The sequence below is a fragment of the Oncorhynchus tshawytscha genome, linkage group LG23, assembly GCF_018296145.1.
Source record: "Oncorhynchus tshawytscha isolate Ot180627B linkage group LG23, Otsh_v2.0, whole genome shotgun sequence".
In the NCBI taxonomy this organism is placed as follows: Eukaryota; Metazoa; Chordata; class Actinopteri; order Salmoniformes; family Salmonidae; genus Oncorhynchus; species Oncorhynchus tshawytscha.
In genome coordinates, this window is record NC_056451.1 from 5,193,125 (window position 1) to 5,203,736 (window position 10,612).

General features: G+C 46.1%; 1 pseudogene; it reads left to right on the plus strand.

Moving 5' to 3' along the window:
• Positions 1 to 31: 31 nt before the first annotated feature.
• LOC112236447 lies at positions 32 to 9,748 on the plus strand (annotated as a pseudogene).
• Positions 9,749 to 10,612: the final 864 nt, after the last annotated feature.

The window sequence follows — 10,612 nt, forward strand, 5'->3', positions numbered from 1 at the left end:
AAATTCACTTGAGAAATACTGCATAACTAAGATGTCCTCGGCAAAAACGTCAAAATTAATGACAGTTTTCTTGATTTATCTTAGATTAATTCTCCTCTGCCAGCTGCTGTTCTAGAGTTTAGCTAGCTAACCGTCAGGGGTCTTTAGGGAGTATGAGAACACACTGTCGCTTCGCCTAACCAAGTTCTTCTTGGAGCAAACAGAACCTATGTAGTTGTGCGGGCGCCTTTAGCCTCATCAAAATGAAGGGGGGCTATTAGTGTCACCTTGTGGATGTTGGTTGTGCTTTTCACACATCATGTATGCATTTCAGCTGGGTTTCCTGACATGTAGTGGCAGACGCCAGCTGTGTCTGGGAAGTTCCAGAGCCACTTTAGCCGCCGGCCTGAGACAGAGGACAGTGGGGACACGGGGCTAGGCACCACCCCATCTGACAGCACAGAAGGTGAGAACGTTCCCCCCCCTGCTCTGACTTCCTGACGTGTACTACCACAACACCCATGCTTATCATGCAACATGTCGTATGGCTCAGTTCTGAAACACCACCCCACACAGCCGTACACACTGTTCTCTATGTTCACGGTGGTGAGTAATGTTAGTTACACTGCCGATGGCTGACTAGCTCACATGTTAAATGTGTTATAAAAGTTAGCTTTTTGTTCAGATCGGCCTCAGTGAATATGAATTTGAAATTCCTTAGTTCCAGAGATGCCAGACATTCAGAGAGTTGGAAAACAATTACCAGGTGTATGAAGTGATTATCATGTTTATTGGCCTAATCGCAATGCTGTCGTCAGATAAGCCCAAAATCTCAAGGTATGTGTGACACGCCGGACTTATATTTAAATCATTCAGCAGACGCTCTTACCCAGGTTACTGGTCCAACACTCTTAAACGCTAGGGTACCTGACCCCTTCCTACCATATCAACTTCAGAGCAGTCAATGTGAACGAAAAGGAGAAATCCACAGCAGCTTGCTGTTTTCTCTCTGCGACTGTTAAGTATGGAACAAGGGGTCGGAGGTCAGCATCCTCTATGTTGTTGTTTATAGCCTATTTATAGGCAGGGTGATGTGCTCATGATCCTTGGATGCTCAGGAGATTTACAGGGGTAGATTACATTCCTTTACCAGGTGGCTCTGCCAACCTAATTGGGGGTTAGGGGGGTGGAATGCTAGGACTGGATGGCTAAATGGAAACTCTGAACCCTTGCCCCCTTCTTCTTTGCTGAGTGATACATTTAATGCTTACAGATTAGCTGCACCCAATGCGGTTTATATTAGAACATAATTTGGGAAGTACTAGGACTGGAGGTGTATGTACTGTCCATATGCCCGAGTGAAGGTGAGACTGGAGTGCTTTATTGGTATGTGTGTGTGTTTGCCTGTGGTAAAGCCTATTTGTGAGTCTATAGTTTTTTTTTTTCTAATAATTGGGGTGAGTCCATTAAACTATTGTAATAACGCCATGCCATCTGCATTCACAATTGAACACTAAAAGGAGAATTACATTTAACGAGACGCTTCTATTTGGGCACAACTGTCAAGCAAGCTAGTGCCGCTGATACACCCGTGCTGTAACTGAAGTGCTTAGCAACATGAGTATTGACTCCTTCAATGCCCTTACTCCAGTCTAGAGACCGCAATGGGTTTCTTGGTTCGTGAATGAATGGTCTTTTCTGTCTGCAATGAATTCAAGCAAACACGACTGTCTTAAAATTTCTTTGAATTACACTGCCCTTTAAAGAAAGAAAACCATGCATTGGAAAGGACCAGGGATGACCTCTAAGATGCATGTTCTAGTAACAACCTGTTACTTTTAAGTTGGGTTGCTTAAGGTCTATTTACCAGGTCAGTCAGTACTAGTGGTGTCAACTGGGCCACACATTGACCTCAGTCACAGTGTGTAGTATGATTCACATCACCATCTGAAAATAGTGTGGCTGGTGTTGGGTACGTACACCATACCAACTCCCTGTAAAGGAATATTAAGCCAGAGATTGTTTGGAGAAAGGAAGAGTTGTACTGTTTTCAAGGCCATTCACTGAATTCAATGCCACCTGAGTGACAGTTTTTGTTCACCACTTCCCAGTGAAAGCAAAGTACCTTTTATTGTTACTAAATGAATGCTGCTTCAAATTCGGACCCAACTCTAACGGTTCCTTTCTCTTACCCCACCCAGATTTCTGCAGTCCCAGCAACAGCCCCTCGTTCCAGCCCATCCGCAGTCAGATTCCCATCCCCACTGCCCATGTCATGCCTTCCACAGCCGGACCACCGGCCTCCAATCCCCAGCCCCGTTCCCAAGAAGATTCCCAGGCTTCTGCCGAGGCACACCGGCCCTCCTCGGGCTCCCGAACCTCCGGTGGAACCTCCAACTCGAAGTCGTCCTTCCTCTCCAAATCAGCCTCTTCGCCCAACCTGGACATGGCACAAGGCGGCGCGGGGCGAGCCGACCCCACCGGGCCCAAGCCGGACTGCCTGAGCCGCTGCCGCAGCCTGGTGAACGGACTAGACCACTCTCTGTTCCCCTCGGGGGACCACTCTTGCATGGATGAGGGCCAGAGGTTCAACATGCCCACCATGGAGCCCACAATGAACCAATCTGCTCTGCTGGCGGGCTACTGCCCCAACGTCCGACTCAGGCTCCAGATGACCAGCCTGGGGGAGACTCCCGAGGGAAGCAGTGGTGCCATGGAGCACTCTTACAAGGCTCTCCCCGAGACATGGCCGGGTGTCCCCAGAGCTCCAGACCCCTACAGCCAGAGGAGCAGCCAGCCAGGTGGAACTGGGGCTGTGTCAGCAGGTGTGTACCCAAGCTCTCTGTATCTGCTGAGGGAGGCCAAGGCCTATGAACCCATGCTGCAGGAGAGATGCAGCAAGCTGCCCAGCTGGCAACAGCAGCACAAGCAGCAACTGGAGAGTCTCCGCATGCAAGTGGAGCAGATGCAGGTGAGCTGAGCAGTTGGACCAAAAAGCGTTAAGACGGACCCCATTTCACTCTGGAGTATACATGTAGTTCTCAACATTAGACCTGCTCAAAATGCCCATGTCGGGACAATGGAATCACTTTTTTAAGTGAGGAAAATGGTTGAATGTTGCCAAATTTAAAGAAGATGGCCTCCTCCTTGGTGATAAGGCTGTTCGGTATTCGTTATAGTTGAGTTGGGCATGTCCAATGTATTTGCGCAGATGATGACTGCTGGAGTGGGCCAGTACCCTGCTCTCTACTCCACCCCCTCCATGCCACCAGAGACCAGGAAGTGGGACGAGGTGATCAAAGCCAACGAGAGCATTCTGAAGGAGAAGGCGCTCGCCATAGAGAGGTACACACCTATTACCTCAGATTGAAAAGGTAACCAAACTCACTCCGGCGCTGCTTGAACAAAAGCATCAGGTGCGCGACTGCGCGGTAATCCCAAGAAAGTATTCCTCACCCCAGGACACTTCAAGTGGTGACTATCCAGGAATATAAGGGAAAAAGTGCCTGCATAGAGCTGGGTTTTTGGGGGGGACAAACTGACTTATGTTCTGGCGTAGCACGCCTTCATCAGAGCCTTGGGTGTTGGGTAGGCTGAAAATAAGCTCTGATCCATGAAGACGCTCCTTTAAAGTGTCCTGGGGTAAGGGATATCTAATGCCCTACCCAGAAAAGCAAAATATTTTCTATACACTTACAGTGGGCTGTATCAGGGGAAGTGTGTGTGTGTGTGTGTGGTATCTGACCATGTCACTGGGGTTTACTCTGGGCTGTGTTGTTGTAGACAGAAGCAGCAGATGTCTCAGCTGGAGCTGCGGGAGAGCGAGATGCAGGTCCACGGAGCCCTGCTCGGCCGCGGCGCTCCTACCGGCGACGCGTGTCTGCTCCGACTGCAGGTGAGCTGAACACACTCGCACATTCTTTTGGCATTTTTCATCTCTCTTATCCAGTGCCACACACATACTTCATGGGCTGATACCGCATGACCACGGATGACCTCGAAGTCTTTCCTGTGTCTTCCAGGAGGCTCAGAGGGAGAATGCCTTCCTACGGGCCCAGTTTGCAGAGCGAGGTGACTGCGCCGCCCTGGAGGAGGCAGAGCGCAGCCTCGGTGCCGTGGAGGCGGAGACGCGGCGTCTGAACGATGCGCTGAGGGAGACCAGTGAGAGGCACGCCAAGGAGATGACGAAGCAGGAGGAGAGGGTGAGAAGCTGAGAGTCGGGCCACAACATCACACTGCTACATTGATAGTCCAGTTGCTAATTGTATAAACTGATTCCCTTTTCGAATGACACAACGTGACAGTTATTTCATGTGATTTAATAACTGTGTGTGTGTGGTGTTGTAGTCGGGAAATGTTCTATTTATTTTTTTACAAGTGACCGACCGCTATTCCGTACTTGACGTTGTGTGTGTAGATTCGCAGCCGGGACAAGCACATCAACAGCCTGAAGAAGAAGTGCCAGAACGAGGCAGAGCAGAACTGAGAGAAGCAGCAGCGCATCGAGACTCTGGAGCGCTACCTCGCTGACCTGCCCACAATGGAGGACTACCAGGGCCAGAGCAAACAGGTCAAAACCGGCACAGACCGCATTACACACACATACCTTAATCTCACTCAATACAACTGCGTCCTACCTCGTCAAAATGACTGGGTGCTTCTACGGTCACGTCCCAGATCGTCTTTTTATTGCTAACTGGCGTTAACTGTCTCAGGAATCACATTAATAAGATGTATAAATCTTCTGATATTCGTTGTGTGTGTTTTTAGCTGTCGGAGGTGGAGCAGCGGGCGTTCCAGCTGCAGGGCCGGGTCAGAGAGCTGGAGGTGTGTCTGGAGGAGGCTCGCTCACACACCCGGGAGAGGGACACCCAGCTGGAGGAGAAGAGACGCAGGGAGAGGGAGCTGCTCACCACTGTCACCAGGTACACAGCTATACACTCATTCTGACATGATCACATACCAAGTGTTGCCAAAAGTTGAATGACACACACATTAATTTTCACAAAGTCTGCTGCCTCAGTTTGTATGATGGCAATTTGCATATACTCCAAAATGTTATCAGATGAATTGCAATTAATTGCAAAGTCCCTTTTTGCCATGCAAATTAACTGAATCCCCAAACAACATTTCCACTGCATTTCAGCCCTGCCACAAAAGGACCAGCTGACATGTCAGTGATTCTCTCGTTAACATAGGTGTGAGTGTTGACGAGGACAAGGCTGGAGATCACTCTGTCATGCTGATTGAGTTCGAATAACAGACTGGAAGCTTCAAAAGGAGGGTGGTGCTTGGAATCATTGTTCTTCCTCTGTCAACCATGGTTACCTGCAAGGAAACAAGTGCTTTGCACAAAAAGGGCTTCACAGGCAAGGATATTGCTGCCAGTAAGATTGCACCTAAATCAACCATTTATCGAATCATCAAGAACTTCAAGGAGAGCGGTTCAATTGTTGTGAAGAAGGCTTCAGGGTGACCAAGAAAGTCCAGGAAGCGCCAGGACCGTCTCCTAAAGTTGATTCAGCTGCGGGATCAGGGCACCACCAGTACAGAGCTTTCTAAGGAATGGCAGCAGGCAGGTGTGAGTGCATCTGCACGCACAGTGAGGCGAAGACTTTTGGAGGATGGCCTGGTGTCAAGAAGGGCAGCAAAGAAGCCACTTCTCTCCAGGAAAAATATCAGGGACAGACCGATATTCTGCACAAGGTACAGGGATTGGACTGCTGAGGACTGGGGTAAAGTCCTTTTCTCTGATGAATCCCCTTTCCAACTGTTTGGGGCATCCGGAAAAAAGCTTATTCGGAGAAGACAAGGTGAGCGCTACCATCAGTCCTGTGTCATGCCAACAGTAAAGCATCCTGAGACCATTCATGTGTGGGGTTGCTTCTCAGCCAAGGGAGTGGGCTCACTCACAATTTTGCCTAAGAACACAGCCATGAATAAAGAATGGTATCAACACATCTTCTGAGAGCAACTTCTCCCATCCAGGAACAGTTTGGTAACGAACAATGCCTTTTCCAGCATGATGGAGCACCTTGCCATAAGGAAAACGTGATAACTAAGTGGCTCAGGGAACAAAATATCAATATTTTGGGTCCATGGCCAGGAAACTCCCAGACCTTAATCCCATTGAGAACTTGTGGTCAATCCTCAAGAGGTGGGTGGACAAACAAAAACCCACAAATCCTGACAAACTGTGTTTATTATGCAAGAATGGTCTGCCATCAGTCAGGATGTGGCATAGAAGTTCATTGACAGCATGCCAGGGCGGATTACAGAGGTCTTGAAAAAGAAGGGTCAACACTGCAAATATTGACTTTGCATCAACTTCATGTAATTGTCAATAAAAGCCTTTGACACTTATTAAATGCTTGTAATTATACTTCAGTATTCCATAGTAACATCTGACAAAAATATCTAAAGACACTGAAGCAGCACACTTTGGAAATTAATATTTGTGTCATTCTCAAAACGGTTAGCCACGACTGTACACACATACTCATTTTAACATGCATACATACTCGTATAACCTACATTGTTTGTATAATGACCTGTTTTGGTCATTAGTTTTGTGTGGGTCAGTTTACAAGAGCGGGTGCGGGAGGACCTGGAGGACAGGGCAAGGTTACCCTCCCTGGATGTGGAGAAACACCGAGGGGAGAACTGCAGCCTGAGAGAGGAACAGCAGAGACTTAAAAAGGCCAGTCTTTTCATCTTGTTCCTTCTTTCTTGGCCTACTTCAGCTTTTACATTTGATATTTCACCGGTACATTACATTCTGAAATGTTGTGCTGCTTTTTGTGGTTGTCGTCTAGTGCTGGTTCTAAAACGTTCCATTCTCTCTTTCTCCAGGTCATAGAGAAGCAGCTGAGGATGACGACGACGAAACTGGGCACCCAGATCGTAGTACGTGATACGAATTGAATCTGTTTACACCTTGGATGATATCTCTATTAGTAACCTATATGGTCTTACAAGCCATGCCTAACCCATATCCAACCTTGTGTGTGTGTGTGTGTAGACCCTGGAGGAGCAGGTGTCTCAGGAGGAGAGCAGCTCCCATGCTCTGAGAGAGGTTTGTTCTAAAGAGCAGGGTTTGCTCCAGCTCCGCACAGCCATGAAGGAGGTGAGATGGTAGGACAGGACTACACCACAACTGGAAATAATCCTCTGTTGCATGTTCTGAGTGGAATTGTCTTGAGAACCTCCAGAGCTCATGTTCTGTCCTAATGCATAAAATGATGAACTGGAAAACAGGTTAAATTTCAATACTTGTTCATTAAGCATGCACATAAGTATTGAAATTGAACCTTTGGAGTGCTGTAACTGTCCATTTTATTTTACAAGCTGTAAAATAAGCTGTATCTCCAGCACCCAACTATTTTAGGTGTAGGAAGAACTTTGAGTTGAATATGTTGCCTATTTCCGTCATTCCTAACGGTGTGTTTTCTGCTTATTCCCAGCTGTCGGCTCAGAACCAGGAACTAACGGAGCAGAACCTGACCCTCCATGAGCGTCTGGAGGACTCGGAGAAGGTGAACCTGGACCGGACGTCGTCCTCGCTGTGGCCGGCCGGTGGCCGCCTCACCCAGCGTCTCCACGTGGAGATGGCCTCATGCCTCTGCGACCTGCGCTCCCTCTGCAACGTCCTGACCCAGCGGTCACAGGGCCGAGACCCCAACCTCTCGCTGCTGCTTGGCGTTTCCTGTGAGTGATGACCACCGCGCCGCGACAGGTTTAGTAGCATTTAAAGAAGAACAAAAAGGGCTGCCGCTATTTTTCACTTAAACCTGAAACGCTTCTAATCAGTTGTAGCTTGAGCGATGGTAAAAGTCACAGATGAATGTTTGATCAATGTAAGTGTTGCAGCCACAGAATACTTCCAGCTATATACATGTGTAACATGGTTTTTCAAGTGTTGTAATACGTTGTCGTCATACTTCCAGGTCCTGTCACCTAATCCTGAAAATTATTGGTTATTTAAGGGGTGTGTGTGTGTGTGTGTTATATATTATACACACTTATATTTGTGTTTTTTAGGATGAATTTACATCTGCCAGATGCCTTATGTTTTTCCGCTACATTTTTGCCAATTGAAGACCGTTCAAAAACGAACAGGCTACATTCTGAGAGAAAAAATAAGTCACTTTCATAGTGTGTAGTAACTGTTTCTTCTTCTTCCCAGCTCCCCCGCCCATGGCAGAGCAGGTGGAGGACTGGCTGAGTCATGAGGTCCTCCAGAGGAAGTTGACTGAAGCCCAGCGGCTGCGTCGTGATGTGGAGGAGCTCCGCACCACCGTCTCAGACCGCTACGCCCAGGACATGGGAGAGAACTGCATTACCCAGTAGCCCCAGCTGCTAGCTTCTCTAAAACAGACTGAACCATCAGCCTAATGGGGTAAGGCTTCCATATTGGCCTTGCTTCTTCTACTCTCTTCATTGAGTATGAACTGGAATCTCATGTTGGCCCTTTGGGGAAGGAATCCTTGATCGGGGTCATGTATTTCAGTCAAAGGGCTTACGGTGGAAGAACTGTTCTCAAACCATTTTTTTAATATTTTTTTTACAAATGTTTTACTGATACATTTGTCTTTGTTGTCAAAGATTCCCTCCGCTCTTTTTATGACACACATAGATGGGGTTGTGTTATCTTTTTTCAATAAATAACACTTATTATTTAAATCTTCCCTCTGGGGAAATAATGTTGGATGTGGTTGACAATCAACTGAAAATATTTAATTCTGTTTTTTGAGTGATTCAACAGGGAATGTTACTAACCCACCATTATTTAAAATGGTACATGTGTAGCTTTGAAGTCTGGCGTGTGGGTGGCTGTTAACAGTGGTAGGGCTAATACTGAAAAGACATTCTGTCAGCAGTATAACTGAGATATTGTTCAGAGACATCTGTCCCGTCTGTACAATAGCACAGTTACATTTTTTTTTCATGTTTGCAGATATCTCTCTCAGGTAGTGGGCTTGCTTTGATGATCAATCTGTAGATCGAAACTGTTAAGGTTCTGCGCTTTTGCTGCCGTCACCAGTAAAATTTGCTAGTGGCTTTCTTTCTCAAAACTTTACTTATTTTAGTGTTTCAAGCCAACAGAGCAACTCAATACATTCTTGAAACATTTCTTTGTGGGTTGTCCTCTAAGAAGAAGATATCTCCATCACAGCTAGTTTTGGGGATAACGGTCCGTGGCAATGAGGACTGAAGCCATTTTACACACTCCTTAACACTATTTGTGGTACTGGTTTGTTGGTAAGGGTCTGTCTTACAGAGCAACATACTGTAATTTAACAGGTGAGTCCCTGTGCCTACTTTGTCCTGATACACTGTGTTCACTTTGGTGCCCATATCTGTACGAGCAAAATGTCTCTGCCATCCGTGTTGATAGTATTATTTTATTTCCATCTAATAGCGAGAAATGTTTTGGTTCCAAGTTAATAACTTAACTAATGGATGCCAGTATTTTGCCATGAAAAAAAAAATGTGCGACATGACTAAACACTGATGGTAAATCTACAGGTTATGGTCTTATGGACATTTTTTTTTACTTCGCTGTGCTGCTCCCCAGATTGCAGTTCCACTGGGATACATATTTAATTGGTCACTGGAAAAAGGGTTGTTTGCAAATGTATGGAAGCATGCGAAACTGTGTCCTATTCCGAAAGACTGCAAAGAACCCATTACTCCTGCCAATAGTCGACCAATTAGTCTACTCCCTACACTCAGTAAGATATTGGAGGGTAATTGTGAGTAGACAAATGTGGGAGTATATGGAAAAGAATGATCTGATTACAGCCAATCAGCATGCTTATCGCAAAAACCATTCCACTACCAGTGCATTGGTTGACATGACTGACCAGAGGCTCAATGCTATGGATAATGCAGGTTTGTAGGTGTACTATTTTTAGATTTCAGTGCAGCATTTGATTTAGTGGATCATGAAATTAATGCATTATGGTTTTAAGGAGGTAGCATTGAATACGGTACAGTCATATCTAACTGACAGGAAACAGTCTACCTATATCAATGGTTCATTTTCTTCCCCTAATGTGTTAAACTGTGGAATACCACAGGGCAGCTGCCTTGGGCCACTTCTCTACTTAATATACACTAACGACCTTCCCTATGCCTTGGTTGAAACTCAAGCTACTATATTAGCAGATGATACTACAATTTATGCAGCAAGACAATCGGTTCAACAGGTACAGCAAGCTTTGCAAGGAGATTTGGAGATTATCAGGAAATGGATTTGCCAAAACAAACTTGCTTTAAACACCAAGAAAACCAAAGTTATGTTGGTCTGTTCAACTAGGAAAATGCCAAAACAGCATGGGATACAATTAAGTATGGGAGGAGTACAAATTGAAGAAGTGGCAGAAACCAAACTACTGGGAGTGCAGCTAGACAACTGCTTATCATGGTCGTCTCAAATAACTAATCTATGTAAAAAAATATATATTAAAACAGCATGCATAATCAGAAGGATAGCTAAATATTTACCAGGGAAAATCCTTCAGCAAATAACACAGGCATTGGTTGAGAGTCAAGTGAACTATTGTTTGGTGGTCTGGGGAAATGCATCATCTAGTGAAGTTAGGAGGCTGCAGAATGCACAGAATAAAGC